General features: G+C 51.4%; 35 non-coding genes across 35 annotated transcripts; 28 read left to right on the top strand and 7 right to left on the bottom strand.

The window, feature by feature from the left end:
- Positions 1–509: 509 nt before the first annotated feature.
- Trnag-ucc (transfer RNA glycine (anticodon UCC)) lies at positions 510–581 on the bottom strand. The gene has a single exon. It is a non-coding gene; the product is annotated as a tRNA-Gly (tRNA).
- A 323-nt stretch (positions 582–904) lies between these two features.
- Positions 905–975, top strand: Trnag-gcc (transfer RNA glycine (anticodon GCC)). Its single transcript has one exon. It is a non-coding gene; the product is annotated as a tRNA-Gly (tRNA).
- A 294-nt stretch (positions 976–1,269) lies between these two features.
- Positions 1,270–1,342, top strand: Trnam-cau (transfer RNA methionine (anticodon CAU)). Its single transcript has one exon. It is a non-coding gene; the product is annotated as a tRNA-Met (tRNA).
- A 432-nt stretch (positions 1,343–1,774) lies between these two features.
- Trnae-uuc (transfer RNA glutamic acid (anticodon UUC)) lies at positions 1,775–1,846 on the top strand. The gene has a single exon. It is a non-coding gene; the product is annotated as a tRNA-Glu (tRNA).
- A 257-nt stretch (positions 1,847–2,103) lies between these two features.
- On the top strand, positions 2,104–2,177 carry Trnai-aau (transfer RNA isoleucine (anticodon AAU)). Its single transcript has one exon. It is a non-coding gene; the product is annotated as a tRNA-Ile (tRNA).
- A 747-nt stretch (positions 2,178–2,924) lies between these two features.
- Trnag-ucc (transfer RNA glycine (anticodon UCC)) lies at positions 2,925–2,996 on the bottom strand. Its single transcript has one exon. It is a non-coding gene; the product is annotated as a tRNA-Gly (tRNA).
- A 323-nt stretch (positions 2,997–3,319) lies between these two features.
- Positions 3,320–3,390, top strand: Trnag-gcc (transfer RNA glycine (anticodon GCC)). The gene has a single exon. It is a non-coding gene; the product is annotated as a tRNA-Gly (tRNA).
- A 294-nt stretch (positions 3,391–3,684) lies between these two features.
- Trnam-cau (transfer RNA methionine (anticodon CAU)) lies at positions 3,685–3,757 on the top strand. The gene has a single exon. It is a non-coding gene; the product is annotated as a tRNA-Met (tRNA).
- A 432-nt stretch (positions 3,758–4,189) lies between these two features.
- On the top strand, positions 4,190–4,261 carry Trnae-uuc (transfer RNA glutamic acid (anticodon UUC)). The gene has a single exon. It is a non-coding gene; the product is annotated as a tRNA-Glu (tRNA).
- Positions 4,262–4,518: 257 nt separating this feature from the next.
- Positions 4,519–4,592, top strand: Trnai-aau (transfer RNA isoleucine (anticodon AAU)). Its single transcript has one exon. It is a non-coding gene; the product is annotated as a tRNA-Ile (tRNA).
- Positions 4,593–5,338: 746 nt separating this feature from the next.
- Trnag-ucc (transfer RNA glycine (anticodon UCC)) lies at positions 5,339–5,410 on the bottom strand. Its single transcript has one exon. It is a non-coding gene; the product is annotated as a tRNA-Gly (tRNA).
- Positions 5,411–5,733: 323 nt separating this feature from the next.
- Trnag-gcc (transfer RNA glycine (anticodon GCC)) lies at positions 5,734–5,804 on the top strand. The gene has a single exon. It is a non-coding gene; the product is annotated as a tRNA-Gly (tRNA).
- A 294-nt stretch (positions 5,805–6,098) lies between these two features.
- On the top strand, positions 6,099–6,171 carry Trnam-cau (transfer RNA methionine (anticodon CAU)). Its single transcript has one exon. It is a non-coding gene; the product is annotated as a tRNA-Met (tRNA).
- A 432-nt stretch (positions 6,172–6,603) lies between these two features.
- Positions 6,604–6,675, top strand: Trnae-uuc (transfer RNA glutamic acid (anticodon UUC)). The gene has a single exon. It is a non-coding gene; the product is annotated as a tRNA-Glu (tRNA).
- A 257-nt stretch (positions 6,676–6,932) lies between these two features.
- On the top strand, positions 6,933–7,006 carry Trnai-aau (transfer RNA isoleucine (anticodon AAU)). Its single transcript has one exon. It is a non-coding gene; the product is annotated as a tRNA-Ile (tRNA).
- Positions 7,007–7,752: 746 nt separating this feature from the next.
- Positions 7,753–7,824, bottom strand: Trnag-ucc (transfer RNA glycine (anticodon UCC)). The gene has a single exon. It is a non-coding gene; the product is annotated as a tRNA-Gly (tRNA).
- Positions 7,825–8,147: 323 nt separating this feature from the next.
- Positions 8,148–8,218, top strand: Trnag-gcc (transfer RNA glycine (anticodon GCC)). Its single transcript has one exon. It is a non-coding gene; the product is annotated as a tRNA-Gly (tRNA).
- A 294-nt stretch (positions 8,219–8,512) lies between these two features.
- Trnam-cau (transfer RNA methionine (anticodon CAU)) lies at positions 8,513–8,585 on the top strand. The gene has a single exon. It is a non-coding gene; the product is annotated as a tRNA-Met (tRNA).
- Positions 8,586–9,017: 432 nt separating this feature from the next.
- Trnae-uuc (transfer RNA glutamic acid (anticodon UUC)) lies at positions 9,018–9,089 on the top strand. The gene has a single exon. It is a non-coding gene; the product is annotated as a tRNA-Glu (tRNA).
- A 257-nt stretch (positions 9,090–9,346) lies between these two features.
- Positions 9,347–9,420, top strand: Trnai-aau (transfer RNA isoleucine (anticodon AAU)). The gene has a single exon. It is a non-coding gene; the product is annotated as a tRNA-Ile (tRNA).
- Positions 9,421–10,166: 746 nt separating this feature from the next.
- On the bottom strand, positions 10,167–10,238 carry Trnag-ucc (transfer RNA glycine (anticodon UCC)). Its single transcript has one exon. It is a non-coding gene; the product is annotated as a tRNA-Gly (tRNA).
- A 323-nt stretch (positions 10,239–10,561) lies between these two features.
- On the top strand, positions 10,562–10,632 carry Trnag-gcc (transfer RNA glycine (anticodon GCC)). The gene has a single exon. It is a non-coding gene; the product is annotated as a tRNA-Gly (tRNA).
- Positions 10,633–10,926: 294 nt separating this feature from the next.
- Positions 10,927–10,999, top strand: Trnam-cau (transfer RNA methionine (anticodon CAU)). Its single transcript has one exon. It is a non-coding gene; the product is annotated as a tRNA-Met (tRNA).
- Positions 11,000–11,431: 432 nt separating this feature from the next.
- Positions 11,432–11,503, top strand: Trnae-uuc (transfer RNA glutamic acid (anticodon UUC)). Its single transcript has one exon. It is a non-coding gene; the product is annotated as a tRNA-Glu (tRNA).
- A 257-nt stretch (positions 11,504–11,760) lies between these two features.
- Trnai-aau (transfer RNA isoleucine (anticodon AAU)) lies at positions 11,761–11,834 on the top strand. The gene has a single exon. It is a non-coding gene; the product is annotated as a tRNA-Ile (tRNA).
- A 746-nt stretch (positions 11,835–12,580) lies between these two features.
- Positions 12,581–12,652, bottom strand: Trnag-ucc (transfer RNA glycine (anticodon UCC)). The gene has a single exon. It is a non-coding gene; the product is annotated as a tRNA-Gly (tRNA).
- Positions 12,653–12,975: 323 nt separating this feature from the next.
- Trnag-gcc (transfer RNA glycine (anticodon GCC)) lies at positions 12,976–13,046 on the top strand. Its single transcript has one exon. It is a non-coding gene; the product is annotated as a tRNA-Gly (tRNA).
- Positions 13,047–13,340: 294 nt separating this feature from the next.
- On the top strand, positions 13,341–13,413 carry Trnam-cau (transfer RNA methionine (anticodon CAU)). Its single transcript has one exon. It is a non-coding gene; the product is annotated as a tRNA-Met (tRNA).
- Positions 13,414–13,845: 432 nt separating this feature from the next.
- Positions 13,846–13,917, top strand: Trnae-uuc (transfer RNA glutamic acid (anticodon UUC)). The gene has a single exon. It is a non-coding gene; the product is annotated as a tRNA-Glu (tRNA).
- A 257-nt stretch (positions 13,918–14,174) lies between these two features.
- On the top strand, positions 14,175–14,248 carry Trnai-aau (transfer RNA isoleucine (anticodon AAU)). The gene has a single exon. It is a non-coding gene; the product is annotated as a tRNA-Ile (tRNA).
- A 746-nt stretch (positions 14,249–14,994) lies between these two features.
- Positions 14,995–15,066, bottom strand: Trnag-ucc (transfer RNA glycine (anticodon UCC)). The gene has a single exon. It is a non-coding gene; the product is annotated as a tRNA-Gly (tRNA).
- A 323-nt stretch (positions 15,067–15,389) lies between these two features.
- Positions 15,390–15,460, top strand: Trnag-gcc (transfer RNA glycine (anticodon GCC)). The gene has a single exon. It is a non-coding gene; the product is annotated as a tRNA-Gly (tRNA).
- A 294-nt stretch (positions 15,461–15,754) lies between these two features.
- Positions 15,755–15,827, top strand: Trnam-cau (transfer RNA methionine (anticodon CAU)). Its single transcript has one exon. It is a non-coding gene; the product is annotated as a tRNA-Met (tRNA).
- A 432-nt stretch (positions 15,828–16,259) lies between these two features.
- Trnae-uuc (transfer RNA glutamic acid (anticodon UUC)) lies at positions 16,260–16,331 on the top strand. Its single transcript has one exon. It is a non-coding gene; the product is annotated as a tRNA-Glu (tRNA).
- Positions 16,332–16,588: 257 nt separating this feature from the next.
- On the top strand, positions 16,589–16,662 carry Trnai-aau (transfer RNA isoleucine (anticodon AAU)). Its single transcript has one exon. It is a non-coding gene; the product is annotated as a tRNA-Ile (tRNA).
- Positions 16,663–17,100: the final 438 nt, after the last annotated feature.

Below are 17,100 nucleotides of genomic sequence, written 5' to 3'. Positions count from 1 at the left end.
ACTGTCGACAGTTTCAATTCGTATTTCTGTTTCCTCTTCGGTTTCGGAGCTGCAGCGCTATTCGGTCAAGGGCACTGGCGCCACGTTTTGCCTCTCGGTATGCCAAGTCGCGCCGTGCGGCCACAGTGAAAGGAAGGAGCGTGTTGTAAAATTTGCAACAAAGAAAGAAAAAAAAAGAAATGTACTAGTAATAAAACTGAATTTGTCTGACAGAACATGTAAAATCAGACAGTACATGATAACAGGCAGCAGGTATTTACTTGAGGCATAAGTAATGTTGTGCCCGCCTCGCCATACCTCTCTCAGTCGTTTCGCGTGCTTGTCCTTTTGATATAGGCCGATTGGAGAGCGTCAGCTCTCGCGTCAGCTGAGCAAAGTCGAGACAAGTTGAGACTCAAGGGGAATCGACGCACACGCTATAGGGTGGCCTGCAGCGAGTAAGATGGGGAAAGAAACATTAATTTAAGGACGCGTGGCAAAAGTACTCATACGCAAAAGTAAAAGCCTGCTGCGGTGGCCGGGAATCGAACCCGGATCAACTGCTTGGAAGGCAACTATGCTGACCATTACACCACCACCGCACAGTTCCCTTCCGCGCCTCGCGAGCCGCGCTGTGTGTGCTTCCCGCCTGTCGGCGGCGCCTGAAGGTGGTCGTAGCTGTAGGCGCGTTACGGGGTAGGCGAGCTCATCCAGGCAGCGTCTCTACGCACATTTCGCGTCCTTTGGCAAGAGTCGTCGCGTGCGTGCGCTGCAAGAGTACTTAGACGATCATTTTTAAGCAGTGCAGTGCAGGATTCAGCGTCTGTAGCATTCTCTCGAGAGGATGCGACGGCGCTGGACGGCAGTCCCACTTTCCCCTCAGACGTCTGCAGCGGAAAGCACCAGGAAGCTGTGAACTAGCTGAGCATCGGTGGTTCAGTGGTAGAATGCTCGCCTGCCACGCGGGCGGCCCGGGTTCGATTCCCGGCCGATGCATCGTTTTGTTTTCTCTCCGATAGTGGTGCTGCGTGTCTTTCGCACTCGAACTGCGTGAGCCATGAGAATGAACCGCGGCATTCCGTGTGGAAAGAAGCAATCATGCAGCGCGCACGACTGCTCGTTTGGACTCTTGCGTGCTATTGTACATACTGGCGTCGGCCTAGCATCGCAAGTTGCCTGCGGCGCCGGGAATGCACGTGTAGCAACAGAAAAAAATGAGCCACGGAGTGCAGACTCTCTACCTCTGGTATTTGGTACTTAGCAAGATTCCAGAAGGTGTGGCGTTCGCCTGCCTCGGTAGCGCAGTAGGCAGCGCGTAAGTCTCATAATCTTAAGGTCGTGAGTTCGATCCTCACCCGGGGCATTTAATTTACTATCGTTCACAGCTAAGTCGACGGCTCTGGGGTTGCGACGGAGCGAAACACTTAGTAGTAGGTTATCCACAAGGCTCCAACGACTCAGCGTGAAAATGTTTACTTCCCGTTATTACTAGTTGCAGTTCTTTTGTAAAATTTTCAAGAAAAAAAATACTAGTAATAAAACTGAATTTCGTATGATATAACATGTAACACAATGTATGACCTGCTATATAATGACAGGCAGTAGGTCTTTACTTGCGAAATAAGTAAATAAATATTACTACTTACAGCTTTGCTTTTCCTCCTACCCCTGCAACAACGAGGCCAAAAGCAATGGACTGTGACTTTTGCCATACGCGAGAAGATGCTCGCAAACAGGGAAAGTGCGTGACGGAAAGAGAGTGGAGGCGGTGTAAACCCGGAGAAGAATGTGCGCGTCCGGTGTGGTCTAGTGGCTAGGATACCTGGCTTTCACCCAGGAGGCCCGGGTTCGATTCCCGGTACCGGAATGGAATTTTTTCGGAACAAATGACGACAAGTTTTGACGGTGCGAAATGCTGTTTCACGTCCTCCTCGCATTATATCTACTGGTTCGTAAACGTCAGCTGACAACAGTCGAGAGAAACGGGCACGCAACGAAATTACTACGAGCAGCGGCATAGAGGGAGAAGAGACGCTGCTCCACTGTTGGATTGCTGCCATAGAAATGTTACATGGCAATACGCAGAGCAACTCCCGCGAAGCAATGGGAGACTGCCTGCACCGAGGCCCGTTAGCTCAGTTGGTTAGAGCGTCGTGCTAATAACGCGAAGGTCGTGGGTTCGATCCCCCCACGGGCCACTACGATTTTACTACTTCAAAAAGGCAACGCCGATTTCTCCGGGGAAGTATGGTGACAAAGAAATCGTCACATTGTGTGGGAGCTGATAGGGGACCCGAACGCGACTTGTCGGGACGCGCTAAAACATTTCACTGGTCACAGCACGCTGAACACACAGTTTCTCGTCCGATCACCACAACTACGCGACGTTGGGCGTTGTCAGTGCTTGGGCGGGTGACCGCCTGCGAACATAGGGCACTGTCGACAGTTTCAATTCGTATTTCTCTTTCCTCTTCGGTTTCGGAGCTGCAGCGCTATTCGGTCAAGGGCACTGGCGCCACGTTTTGCCTCTCGGTATGCCAAGTCGCGCCGTGCGGCCACAGTGAAAGGAAGGAGCGTGTTGTAAAATTTGCAACAAAGAAAGAAAAAAAAAAGAAATGTACTAGTAATAAAACTGAATTTGTCTGACAGAACATGTAAAATCAGACAGTACATGATAACAGGCAGCAGGTATTTACTTGAGGCATAAGTAATGTTGTGCCCGCCTCGCCATACCTCTCTCAGTCGTTTCGCGTGCTTGTCCTTTTGATATAGGCCGATTGGAGAGCGTCAGCTCTCGCGTCAGCTGAGCAAAGTCGAGACAAGTCGAGACTCAAGGGGAATCGACGCACACGCTATAGGGTGGCCTGCAGCGAGTAAGATGGGGAAAGAAACATTAATTTAAGGACGCGTGGCAAAAGTACTTATACGCAAAAGTAAAAGCCTGCTGCGGTGGCCGGGAATCGAACCCGGATCAACTGCTTGGAAGGCAACTATGCTGACCATTACACCACCACCGCACAGTTCCCTTCCGCGCCTCGCGAGCCGCGCTGTGTGTGCTTCCCGCCTGTCGGCGGCGCCTGAAGGTGGTCGTAGATGTAGGCGCGTTACGGGGTAGGCGAGCTCATCCAGGCAGCGTCTCTACGCACATTTCGCGTCCTTTGGCAAGAGTCGTCGCGTGCGTGCGCTGCAAGAGTACTTAGACGATCATTTTTAAGCAGTGCAGTGCAGGATTCAGCGTCTGTAGCATTCTCTCGAGAGGATGCGACGGCGCTGGACGGCAGTCCCACTTTCCCCTCAGACGTCTGCAGCGGAAAGCACCAGGAAGCTGAGAAGTAGCTGAGCATCGGTGGTTCAGTGGTAGAATGCTCGCCTGCCACGCGGGCGGCCCGGGTTCGATTCCCGGCCGATGCATCGTTTTGTTTTCTCTCCGATAGTGGTGCTGCGTGTCTTTCGCACTCGAACTGCGTGAGCCATGAGAATGAACCGCGGCATTCCGTGTGGAAAGAAGCAATCATGCAGCGCGCACGACTGCTCGTTTGGACTCTTGCGTGCTATTGTACATACTGGCGTCGGCCTAGCATCGCAAGTTGCCTGCGGCGCCGGGAATGCACGTGTAGCAACAGAAAAAAATGAGCCACGGAGTGCAGACTCTCTACCTCTGGTATTTGGTACTTAGCAAGATTCCAGAAGGTGTGGCGTTCGCCTGCCTCGGTAGCGCAGTAGGCAGCGCGTAGGTCTCATAATCTTAAGGTCGTGAGTTCGATCCTCACCCGGGGCATTTAATTTACTATCGTTCACAGCTAAGTCGACGGCTCTGGGGTTGCGACGGAGCGAAACACTTAGTAGTAGGTTATCCACAAGGCTCCAACGACTCAGCGTGAAAATGTTTACTTCCCGTTATTACTAGTTGCAGTTCTTTTGTAAAATTTTCAAGAAAAAAAATACTAGTAATAAAACTGAATTTCGTATGATATAACATGTAACACAATGTATGACCTGCTATATAATGACAGGCAGTAGGTCTTTACTTGCGAAATAAGTAAATAAATATTACTACTTACAGCTTTGCTTTTCCTCCTACCCCTGCAACAACGAGGCCAAAAGCAATGGACTGTGACTTTTGCCATACGCGAGAAGATGCTCGCAAACAGGGAAAGTGCGTGACGGAAAGCGAGTGGAGGCGGTGTAAACCCGGAGAAGAATGTGCGCGTCCGGTGTGGTCTAGTGGCTAGGATACCTGGCTTTCACCCAGGAGGCCCGGGTTCGATTCCCGGTACCGGAATGGAATTTTTTCGGAACAAATGACGACAAGTTTTGACGGTGCGAAATGCTGTTTCACGTCCTCCTCGCATTATATCTACTGGTTCGTAAACGTCAGCTGACAACAGTCGAGAGAAACGGGCACGCAACGAAATTACTACGAGCAGCGGCATAGAGGGAGAAGAGACGCTGCTCCACTGTTGGATTGCTGCCATAGAAATGTTACATGGCAATACGCAGAGCAACTCCCGCGAAGCAATGGGAGACTGCCTGCACCGAGGCCCGTTAGCTCAGTTGGTTAGAGCGTCGTGCTAATAACGCGAAGGTCGTGGGTTCGATCCCCCCACGGGCCACTACGATTTTACTACTTCAAAAAGGCAACGCCGATTTCTCCGGGGAAGTATGGTGACAAAGAAATCGTCACATTGTGTGGGAGCTGATAGGGGACCCGAACGCGACTTGTCGGGACGCGCTAAAACATTTCACTGGTCACAGCACGCTGAACACACAGTTTCTCGTCCGATCACCACAACTACGCGACGTTGGGCGTTGTCAGTGCTTGGGCGGGTGACCGCCTGCGAACATAGGGCACTGTCGACAGTTTCAATTCGTATTTCTCTTTCCTCTTCGGTTTCGGAGCTGCAGCGCTATTCGGTCAAGGGCACTGGCGCCACGTTTTGCCTCTCGGTATGCCAAGTCGCGCCGTGCGGCCACAGTGAAAGGAAGGAGCGTGTTGTAAAATTTGCAACAAAGAAAGAAAAAAAAAGAAATGTACTAGTAATAAAACTGAATTTGTCTGACAGAACATGTAAAATCAGACAGTACATGATAACAGGCAGCAGGTATTTACTTGAGGCATAAGTAATGTTGTGCCCGCCTCGCCAAACCTCTCTCAGTCGTTTCGCGTGCTTGTCCTTTTGATATAGGCCGATTGGAGAGCGTCAGCTCTCGCGTCAGCTGAGCAAAGTCGAGACAAGTCGAGACTCAAGGGGAATCGACGCACACGCTATAGGGTGGCCTGCAGCGAGTAAGATGGGGAAAGAAACATTAATTTAAGGACGCGTGGCAAAAGTACTCATACGCAAAAGTAAAAGCCTGCTGCGGTGGCCGGGAATCGAACCCGGATCAACTGCTTGGAAGGCAACTATGCTGACCATTGCACCACCACCGCACAGTTCCCTTCCGCGCCTCGCGAGCCGCGCTGTGTGTGCTTCCCGCCTGTCGGCGGCGCCTGAAGGTGGTCGTAGCTGTAGGCGCGTTACGGGGTAGGCGAGCTCATCCAGGCAGCGTCTCTACGCACATTTCGCGTCCTTTGGCAAGAGTCGTCGCGTGCGTGCGCTGCAAGAGTACTTAGACGATCATTTTTAAGCAGTGCAGTGCAGGATTCAGCGTCTGTAGCATTCTCTCGAGAGGATGCGACGGCGCTGGACGGCAGTCCCACTTTCCCCTCAGACGTCTGCAGCGGAAAGCACCAGGAAGCTGTGAACTAGCTGAGCATCGGTGGTTCAGTGTTAGAATGCTCGCCTGCCACGCGGGCGGCCCGGGTTCGATTCCCGGCCGATGCATCGTTTTGTTTTTTCTCCGATAGTGGTGCTGCGTGTCTTTCGCACTCGAACTGCGTGAGCCATGAGAATGAACCGCGGCATTCCGTGTGGAAAGAAGCAATCATGCAGCGCGCACGACTGCTCGTTTGGACTCTTGCGTGCTATTGTACATACTGGCGTCGGCCTAGCATCGCAAGTTGCCTGCGGCGCCGGGAATGCACGTGTAGCAACAGAAAAAAATGAGCCACGGAGTGCAGACTCTCTACCTCTGGTATTTGGTACTTAGCAAGATTCCAGAAGGTGTGGCGTTCGCCTGCCTCGGTAGCGCAGTAGGCAGCGCGTAAGTCTCATAATCTTAAGGTCGTGAGTTCGATCCTCACCCGGGGCATTTAATTTACTATCGTTCACAGCTAAGTCGACGGCTCTGGGGTTGCGACGGAGCGAAACACTTAGTAGTAGGTTATCCACAAGGCTCCAACGACTCAGCGTGAAAATGTTTACTTCCCGTTATTACTAGTTGCAGTTCTTTTGTAAAATTTTCAAGAAAAAAAGTACTAGTAATAAAACTGAATTTCGTATGATATAACATGTAACACAATGTATGACCTGCTATATAATGACAGGCAGTAGGTCTTTACTTGCGAAATAAGTAAATAAATATTACTACTTACAGCTTTGCTTTTCCTCCTACCCCTGCAACAACGAGGCCAAAAGCAATGGACTGTGACTTTTGCCATACGCGAGAAGATGCTCGCAAACAGGGAAAGTGCGTGACGGAAAGCGAGTGGAGGCGGTGTAAACCCGGAGAAGAATGTGCGCGTCCGGTGTGGTCTAGTGGCTAGGATACCTGGCTTTCACCCAGGAGGCCCGGGTTCGATTCCCGGTACCGGAATGGAATTTTTTCGGAACAAATGACGACAAGTTTTGACGGTGCGAAATGCTGTTTCACGTCCTCCTCGCATTATATCTACTGGTTCGTAAACGTCAGCTGACAACAGTCGAGAGAAACGGGCACGCAACGAAATTACTACGAGCAGCGGCATAGAGGGAGAAGAGACGCTGCTCCACTGTTGGATTGCTGCCATAGAAATGTTACATGGCAATACGCAGAGCAACTCCCGCGAAGCAATGGGAGACTGCCTGCACCGAGGCCCGTTAGCTCAGTTGGTTAGAGCGTCGTGCTAATAACGCGAAGGTCGTGGGTTCGATCCCCCCACGGGCCACTACGATTTTACTACTTCAAAAAGGCAACGCCGATTTCTCCGGGGAAGTATGGTGACAAAGAAATCGTCACATTGTGTGGGAGGTGATAGGGGACCCGAACGCGACTTGTCGGGACGCGCTAAAACATTTCACTGGTCACAGCACGCTGAACACACAGTTTCTCGTCCGATCACCACAACTACGCGACGTTGGGCGTTGTCAGTGCTTGGGCGGGTGACCGCCTGCGAACATAGGGCACTGTCGACAGTTTCAATTCGTATTTCTCTTTCCTCTTCGGTTTCGGAGCTGCAGCGCTATTCGGTCAAGGGCACTGGCGCCACGTTTTGCCTCTCGGTATGCCAAGTCGCGCCGTGCGGCCACAGTGAAAGGAAGGAGCGTGTTGTAAAATTTGCAACAAAGAAAGAAAAAAAAAGAAATGTACTAGTAATAAAACTGAATTTGTCTGACAGAACATGTAAAATCAGACAGTACATGATAACAGGCAGCAGGTATTTACTTGAGGCATAAGTAATGTTGTGCCCGCCTCGCCATACCTCTCTCAGTCGTTTCGCGTGCTTGTCCTTTTGATATAGGCCGATTGGAGAGCGTCAGCTCTCGCGTCAGCTGAGCAAAGTCGAGACAAGTCGAGACTCAAGGGGAATCGACGCACACGCTATAGGGTGGCCTGCAGCGAGTAAGATGGGGAAAGAAACATTAATTTAAGGACGCGTGGCAAAAGTACTTATACGCAAAAGTAAAAGCCTGCTGCGGTGGCCGGGAATCGAACCCGGATCAACTGCTTGGAAGGCAACTATGCTGACCATTACACCACCACCGCGCAGTTCCCTTCCGCGCCTCGCGAGCCGCGCTGTGTGTGCTTCCCGCCTGTCGGCGGCGCCTGAAGGTGGTCGTAGCTGTAGGCGCGTTACGGGGTAGGCGAGCTCATCCAGGCAGCGTCTCTACGCACATTTCGCGTCCTTTGGCAAGAGTCGTCGCGTGCGTGCGCTGCAAGAGTACTTAGACGATCATTTTTAAGCAGTGCAGTGCAGGATTCAGCGTCTGTAGCATTCTCTCGAGAGGATGCGACGGCGCTGGACGGCAGTCCCACTTTCCCCTCAGACGTCTGCAGCGGAAAGCACCAGGAAGCTGTGAACTAGCTGAGCATCGGTGGTTCAGTGTTAGAATGCTCGCCTGCCACGCGGGCGGCCCGGGTTCGATTCCCGGCCGATGCATCGTTTTGTTTTCTCTCCGATAGTGGTGCTGCGTGTCTTTCGCACTCGAACTGCGTGAGCCATGAGAATGAACCGCGGCATTCCGTGTGGAAAGAAGCAATCATGCAGCGCGCACGACTGCTCGTTTGGACTCTTGCGTGCTATTGTACATACTGGCGTCGGCCTAGCATCGCAAGTTGCCTGCGGCGCCGGGAATGCACGTGTAGCAACAGAAAAAAATGAGCCACGGAGTGCAGACTCTCTACCTCTGGTATTTGGTACTTAGCAAGATTCCAGAAGGTGTGGCGTTCGCCTGCCTCGGTAGCGCAGTAGGCAGCGCGTAAGTCTCATAATCTTAAGGTCGTGAGTTCGATCCTCACCCGGGGCATTTAATTTACTATCGTTCACAGCTAAGTCGACGGCTCTGGGGTTGCGACGGAGCGAAACACTTAGTAGTAGGTTATCCACAAGGCTCCAACGACTCAGCGTGAAAATGTTTACTTCCCGTTATTACTAGTTGCAGTTCTTTTGTAAAATTTTCAAGAAAAAAAATACTAGTAATAAAACTGAATTTCGTATGATATAACATGTAACACAATGTATGACCTGCTATATAATGACAGGCAGTAGGTCTTTACTTGCGAAATAAGTAAATAAATATTACTACTTACAGCTTTGCTTTTCCTCCTACCCCTGCAACAACGAGGCCAAAAGCAATGGACTGTGACTTTTGCCATACGCGAGAAGATGCTCGCAAACAGGGAAAGTGCGTGACGGAAAGCGAGTGGAGGCGGTGTAAACCCGGAGAAGAATGTGCGCGTCCGGTGTGGTCTAGTGGCTAGGATACCTGGCTTTCACCCAGGAGGCCCGGGTTCGATTCCCGGTACCGGAATGGAATTTTTTCGGAACAAATGACGACAAGTTTTGACGGTGCGAAATGCTGTTTCACGTCCTCCTCGCATTATATCTACTGGTTCGTAAACGTCAGCTGACAACAGTCGAGAGAAACGGGCACGCAACGAAATTACTACGAGCAGCGGCATAGAGGGAGAAGAGACGCTGCTCCACTGTTGGATTGCTGCCATAGAAATGTTACATGGCAATACGCAGAGCAACTCCCGCGAAGCAATGGGAGACTGCCTGCACCGAGGCCCGTTAGCTCAGTTGGTTAGAGCGTCGTGCTAATAACGCGAAGGTCGTGGGTTCGATCCCCCCACGGGCCACTACGATTTTACTACTTCAAAAAGGCAACGCCGATTTCTCCGGGGAAGTATGGTGACAAAGAAATCGTCACATTGTGTGGGAGGTGATAGGGGACCCGAACGCGACTTGTCGGGACGCGCTAAAACATTTCACTGGTCACAGCACGCTGAACACACAGTTTCTCGTCCGATCACCACAACTACGCGACGTTGGGCGTTGTCAGTGCTTGGGCGGGTGACCGCCTGCGAACATAGGGCACTGTCGACAGTTTCAATTCGTATTTCTCTTTCCTCTTCGGTTTCGGAGCTGCAGCGCTATTCGGTCAAGGGCACTGGCGCCACGTTTTGCCTCTCGGTATGCCAAGTCGCGCCGTGCGGCCACAGTGAAAGGAAGGAGCGTGTTGTAAAATTTGCAACAAAGAAAGAAAAAAAAAGAAATGTACTAGTAATAAAACTGAATTTGTCTGACAGAACATGTAAAATCAGACAGTACATGATAACAGGCAGCAGGTATTTACTTGAGGCATAAGTAATGTTGTGCCCGCCTCGCCATACCTCTCTCAGTCGTTTCGCGTGCTTGTCCTTTTGATATAGGCCGATTGGAGAGCGTCAGCTCTCGCGTCAGCTGAGCAAAGTCGAGACAAGTCGAGACTCAAGGGGAATCGACGCACACGCTATAGGGTGGCCTGCAGCGAGTAAGATGGGGAAAGAAACATTAATTTAAGGACGCGTGGCAAAAGTACTCATACGCAAAAGTAAAAGCCTGCTGCGGTGGCCGGGAATCGAACCCGGATCAACTGCTTGGAAGGCAACTATGCTGACCATTACACCACCACCGCACAGTTCCCTTCCGCGCCTCGCGAGCCGCGCTGTGTGTGCTTCCCGCCTGTCGGCGGCGCCTGAAGGTGGTCGTAGCTGTAGGCGCGTTACGGGGTAGGCGAGCTCATCCAGGCAGCGTCTCTACGCACATTTCGCGTCCTTTGGCAAGAGTCGTCGCGTGCGTGCGCTGCAAGAGTACTTAGACGATCATTTTTAAGCAGTGCAGTGCAGGATTCAGCGTCTGTAGCATTCTCTCGAGAGGATGCGACGGCGCTGGACGGCAGTCCCACTTTCCCCTCAGACGTCTGCAGCGGAAAGCACCAGGAAGCTGTGAACTAGCTGAGCATCGGTGGTTCAGTGTTAGAATGCTCGCCTGCCACGCGGGCGGCCCGGGTTCGATTCCCGGCCGATGCATCGTTTTGTTTTTTCTCCGATAGTGGTGCTGCGTGTCTTTCGCACTCGAACTGCGTGAGCCATGAGAATGAACCGCGGCATTCCGTGTGGAAAGAAGCAATCATGCAGCGCGCACGACTGCTCGTTTGGACTCTTGCGTGCTATTGTACATACTGGCGTCGGCCTAGCATCGCAAGTTGCCTGCGGCGCCGGGAATGCACGTGTAGCAACAGAAAAAAATGAGCCACGGAGTGCAGACTCTCTACCTCTGGTATTTGGTACTTAGCAAGATTCCAGAAGGTGTGGCGTTCGCCTGCCTCGGTAGCGCAGTAGGCAGCGCGTAAGTCTCATAATCTTAAGGTCGTGAGTTCGATCCTCACCCGGGGCATTTAATTTACTATCGTTCACAGCTAAGTCGACGGCTCTGGGGTTGCGACGGAGCGAAACACTTAGTAGTAGGTTATCCACAAGGCTCCAACGACTCAGCGTGAAAATGTTTACTTCCCGTTATTACTAGTTGCAGTTCTTTTGTAAAATTTTCAAGAAAAAAAATACTAGTAATAAAACTGAATTTCGTATGATATAACATGTAACACAATGTATGACCTGCTATATAATGACAGGCAGTAGGTCTTTACTTGCGAAATAAGTAAATAAATATTACTACTTACAGCTTTGCTTTTCCTCCTACCCCTGCAACAACGAGGCCAAAAGCAATGGACTGTGACTTTTGCCATACGCGAGAAGATGCTCGCAAACAGGGAAAGTGCGTGACGGAAAGCGAGTGGAGGCGGTGTAAACCCGGAGAAGAATGTGCGCGTCCGGTGTGGTCTAGTGGCTAGGATACCTGGCTTTCACCCAGGAGGCCCGGGTTCGATTCCCGGTACCGGAATGGAATTTTTTCGGAACAAATGACGACAAGTTTTGACGGTGCGAAATGCTGTTTCACGTCCTCCTCGCATTATATCTACTGGTTCGTAAACGTCAGCTGACAACAGTCGAGAGAAACGGGCACGCAACGAAATTACTACGAGCAGCGGCATAGAGGGAGAAGAGACGCTGCTCCACTGTTGGATTGCTGCCATAGAAATGTTACATGGCAATACGCAGAGCAACTCCCGCGAAGCAATGGGAGACTGCCTGCACCGAGGCCCGTTAGCTCAGTTGGTTAGAGCGTCGTGCTAATAACGCGAAGGTCGTGGGTTCGATCCCCCCACGGGCCACTACGATTTTACTACTTCAAAAAGGCAACGCCGATTTCTCCGGGGAAGTATGGTGACAAAGAAATCGTCACATTGTGTGGGAGGTGATAGGGGACCCGAACGCGACTTGTCGGGACGCGCTAAAACATTTCACTGGTCACAGCACGCTGAACACACAGTTTCTCGTCCGATCACCACAACTACGCGACGTTGGCCGTTGTCAGTGCTTGGGCGGGTGACCGCCTGCGAACATAGGGCACTGTCGACAGTTTCAATTCGTATTTCTCTTTCCTCTTCGGTTTCGGAGCTGCAGCGCTATTCGGTCAAGGGCACTGGCGCCACGTTTTGCCTCTCGGTATGCCAAGTCGCGCCGTGCGGCCACAGTGAAAGGAAGGAGCGTGTTGTAAAATTTGCAACAAAGAAAGAAAAAAAAAGAAATGTACTAGTAATAAAACTGAATTTGTCTGACAGAACATGTAAAATCAGACAGTACATGATAACAGGCAGCAGGTATTTACTTGAGGCATAAGTAATGTTGTGCCCGCCTCGCCATACCTCTCTCAGTCGTTTCGCGTGCTTGTCCTTTTGATATAGGCCGATTGGAGAGCGTCAGCTCTCGCGTCAGCTGAGCAAAGTCGAGACAAGTCGAGACTCAAGGGGAATCGACGCACACGCTATAGGGTGGCCTGCAGCGAGTAAGATGGGGAAAGAAACATTAATTTAAGGACGCGTGGCAAAAGTACTTATACGCAAAAGTAAAAGCCTGCTGCGGTGGCCGGGAATCGAACCCGGATCAACTGCTTGGAAGGCAACTATGCTGACCATTACACCACCACCGCACAGTTCCCTTCCGCGCCTCGCGAGCCGCGCTGTGTGTGCTTCCCGCCTGTCGGCGGCGCCTGAAGGTGGTCGTAGATGTAGGCGCGTTACGGGGTAGGCGAGCTCATCCAGGCAGCGTCTCTACGCACATTTCGCGTCCTTTGGCAAGAGTCGTCGCGTGCGTGCGCTGCAAGAGTACTTAGACGATCATTTTTAAGCAGTGCAGTGCAGGATTCAGCGTCTGTAGCATTCTCTCGAGAGGATGCGACGGCGCTGGACGGCAGTCCCACTTTCCCCTCAGACGTCTGCAGCGGAAAGCACCAGGAAGCTGTGAAGTAGCTGAGCATCGGTGGTTCAGTGGTAGAATGCTCGCCTGCCACGCGGGCGGCCCGGGTTCGATTCCCGGCCGATGCATCGTTTTGTTTTCTCTCCGATAGTGGTGCTGCGTGTCTTTCGCACTCGAACTGCGTGAGCCATGAGAATGAACCGCGGCATTCCGTGTGGAAAGAAGCAATCATGCAGCGCGCACGACTGCTCGTTTGGACTCTTGCGTGCTATTGTACATACTGGCGTCGGCCTAGCATCGCAAGTTGCCTGCGGCGCCGGGAATGCACGTGTAGCAACAGAAAAAAATGAGCCACGGAGTGCAGACTCTCTACCTCTGGTATTTGGTACTTAGCAAGATTCCAGAAGGTGTGGCGTTCGCCTGCCTCGGTAGCGCAGTAGGCAGCGCGTAGGTCTCATAATCTTAAGGTCGTGAGTTCGATCCTCACCCGGGGCATTTAATTTACTATCGTTCACAGCTAAGTCGACGGCTCTGGGGTTGCGACGGAGCGAAACACTTAGTAGTAGGTTATCCACAAGGCTCCAACGACTCAGCGTGAAAATGTTTACTTCCCGTTATTACTAGTTGCAGTTCTTTTGTAAAATTTTCAAGAAAAAAAGTACTAGTAATAAAACTGAATTTCGTATGATATAACATGTAACACAATGTATGACCTGCTATATAATGACAGGCAGTAGGTCTTTACTTGCGAAATAAGTAAATAAATATTACTACTTACAGCTTTGCTTTTCCTCCTACCCCTGCAACAACGAGGCCAAAAGCAATGGACTGTGACTTTTGCCATACGCGAGAAGATGCTCGCAAACAGGGAAAGTGCGTGACGGAAAGCGAGTGGAGGCGGTGTAAACCCGGAGAAGAATGTGCGCGTCCGGTGTGGTCTAGTGGCTAGGATACCTGGCTTTCACCCAGGAGGCCCGGGTTCGATTCCCGGTACCGGAATGGAATTTTTTCGGAACAAATGACGACAAGTTTTGACGGTGCGAAATGCTGTTTCACGTCCTCCTCGCATTATATCTACTGGTTCGTAAACGTCAGCTGACAACAGTCGAGAGAAACGGGCACGCAACGAAATTACTACGAGCAGCGGCATAGAGGGAGAAGAGACGCTGCTCCACTGTTGGATTGCTGCCATAGAAATGTTACATGGCAATACGCAGAGCAACTCCCGCGAAGCAATGGGAGACTGCCTGCACCGAGGCCCGTTAGCTCAGTTGGTTAGAGCGTCGTGCTAATAACGCGAAGGTCGTGGGTTCGATCCCCCCACGGGCCACTACGATTTTACTACTTCAAAAAGGCAACGCCGATTTCTCCGGGGAAGTATGGTGACAAAGAAATCGTCACATTGTGTGGGAGCTGATAGGGGATCCGAACGCGACTTGTCGGGACGCGCTAAAACATTTCACTGGTCACAGCACGCTGAACACACAGTTTCTCGTCCGATCACCACAACTACGCGACGTTGGGCGTTGTCAGTGCTTGGGCGGGTGACCGCCTGCGAACATAGGGCACTGTCGACAGTTTCAATTCGTATTTCTCTTTCCTCTTCGGTTTCGGAGCTGCAGCGCTATTCGGTCAAGGGCACTGGCGCCACGTTTTGCCTCTCGGTATGCCAAGTCGCGCCGTGCGGCCACAGTGAAAGGAAGGAGCGTGTTGTAAAATTTGCAACAAAGAAAGAAAAAAAAAGAAATGTACTAGTAATAAAACTGAATTTGTCTGACAGAACATGTAAAATCAGACAGTACATGATAACAGGCAGCAGGTATTTACTTGAGGCATAAGTAATGTTGTGCCCGCCTCGCCAAACCTCTCTCAGTCGTTTCGCGTGCTTGTCCTTTTGATATAGGCCGATTGGAGAGCGTCAGCTCTCGCGTCAGCTGAGCAAAGTCGAGACAAGTCGAGACTCAAGGGGAATCGACGCACACGCTATAGGGTGGCCTGCAGCGAGTAAGATGGGGAAAGAAACATTAATTTAAGGACGCGTGGCAAAAGTACTCATACGCAAAAGTAAAAGCCTGCTGCGGTGGCCGGGAATCGAACCCGGATCAACTGCTTGGAAGGCAACTATGCTGACCATTGCACCACCACCGCACAGTTCCCTTCCGCGCCTCGCGAGCCGCGCTGTGTGTGCTTCCCGCCTGTCGGCGGCGCCTGAAGGTGGTCGTAGCTGTAGGCGCGTTACGGGGTAGGCGAGCTCATCCAGGCAGCGTCTCTACGCACATTTCGCGTCCTTTGGCAAGAGTCGTCGCGTGCGTGCGCTGCAAGAGTACTTAGACGATCATTTTTAAGCAGTGCAGTGCAGGATTCAGCGTCTGTAGCATTCTCTCGAGAGGATGCGACGGCGCTGGACGGCAGTCCCACTTTCCCCTCAGACGTCTGCAGCGGAAAGCACCAGGAAGCTGTGAACTAGCTGAGCATCGGTGGTTCAGTGTTAGAATGCTCGCCTGCCACGCGGGCGGCCCGGGTTCGATTCCCGGCCGATGCATCGTTTTGTTTTTTCTCCGATAGTGGTGCTGCGTGTCTTTCGCACTCGAACTGCGTGAGCCATGAGAATGAACCGCGGCATTCCGTGTGGAAAGAAGCAATCATGCAGCGCGCACGACTGCTCGTTTGGACTCTTGCGTGCTATTGTACATACTGGCGTCGGCCTAGCATCGCAAGTTGCCTGCGGCGCCGGGAATGCACGTGTAGCAACAGAAAAAAATGAGCCACGGAGTGCAGACTCTCTACCTCTGGTATTTGGTACTTAGCAAGATTCCAGAAGGTGTGGCGTTCGCCTGCCTCGGTAGCGCAGTAGGCAGCGCGTAAGTCTCATAATCTTAAGGTCGTGAGTTCGATCCTCACCCGGGGCATTTAATTTACTATCGTTCACAGCTAAGTCGACGGCTCTGGGGTTGCGACGGAGCGAAACACTTAGTAGTAGGTTATCCACAAGGCTCCAACGACTCAGCGTGAAAATGTTTACTTCCCGTTATTACTAGTTGCAGTTCTTTTGTAAAATTTTCAAGAAAAAAAGTACTAGTAATAAAACTGAATTTCGTATGATATAACATGTAACACAATGTATGACCTGCTATATAATGACAGGCAGTAGGTCTTTACTTGCGAAATAAGTAAATAAATATTACTACTTACAGCTTTGCTTTTCCTCCTACCCCTGCAACAACGAGGCCAAAAGCAATGGACTGTGACTTTTGCCATACGCGAGAAGATGCTCGCAAACAGGGAAAGTGCGTGACGGAAAGCGAGTGGAGGCGGTGTAAACCCGGAGAAGAATGTGCGCGTCCGGTGTGGTCTAGTGGCTAGGATACCTGGCTTTCACCCAGGAGGCCCGGGTTCGATTCCCGGTACCGGAATGGAATTTTTTCGGAACAAATGACGACAAGTTTTGACGGTGCGAAATGCTGTTTCACGTCCTCCTCGCATTATATCTACTGGTTCGTAAACGTCAGCTGACAACAGTCGAGAGAAACGGGCACGCAACGAAATTACTACGAGCAGCGGCATAGAGGGAGAAGAGACGCTGCTCCACTGTTGGATTGCTGCCATAGAAATGTTACATGGCAATACGCAGAGCAACTCCCGCGAAGCAATGGGAGACTGCCTGCACCGAGGCCCGTTAGCTCAGTTGGTTAGAGCGTCGTGCTAATAACGCGAAGGTCGTGGGTTCGATCCCCCCACGGGCCACTACGATTTTACTACTTCAAAAAGGCAACGCCGATTTCTCCGGGGAAGTATGGTGACAAAGAAATCGTCACATTGTGTGGGAGGTGATAGGGGACCCGAACGCGACTTGTCGGGACGCGCTAAAACATTTCACTGGTCACAGCACGCTGAACACACAGTTTCTCGTCCGATCACCACAACTACGCGACGTTGGGCGTTGTCAGTGCTTGGGCGGGTGACCGCCTGCGAACATAGGGCACTGTCGACAGTTTCAATTCGTATTTCTCTTTCCTCTTCGGTTTCGGAGCTGCAGCGCTATTCGGTCAAGGGCACTGGCGCCACGTTTTGCCTCTCGGTATGCCAAGTCGCGCCGTGCGGCCACAGTGAAAGGAAGGAGCGTGTTGTAAAATTTGCAACAAAGAAAGAAAAAAAAAGAAATGTACTAGTAATAAAACTGAA

Source organism: Schistocerca cancellata, unplaced genomic scaffold (genome assembly GCF_023864275.1).
Source record: "Schistocerca cancellata isolate TAMUIC-IGC-003103 unplaced genomic scaffold, iqSchCanc2.1 HiC_scaffold_1082, whole genome shotgun sequence".
NCBI lineage: Eukaryota > Metazoa > Arthropoda > Insecta > Orthoptera > Acrididae > Schistocerca > Schistocerca cancellata.
Note: the sequence above shows the minus strand (reverse complement) of the source record. Positions and strands in the feature narration are given on the sequence as shown.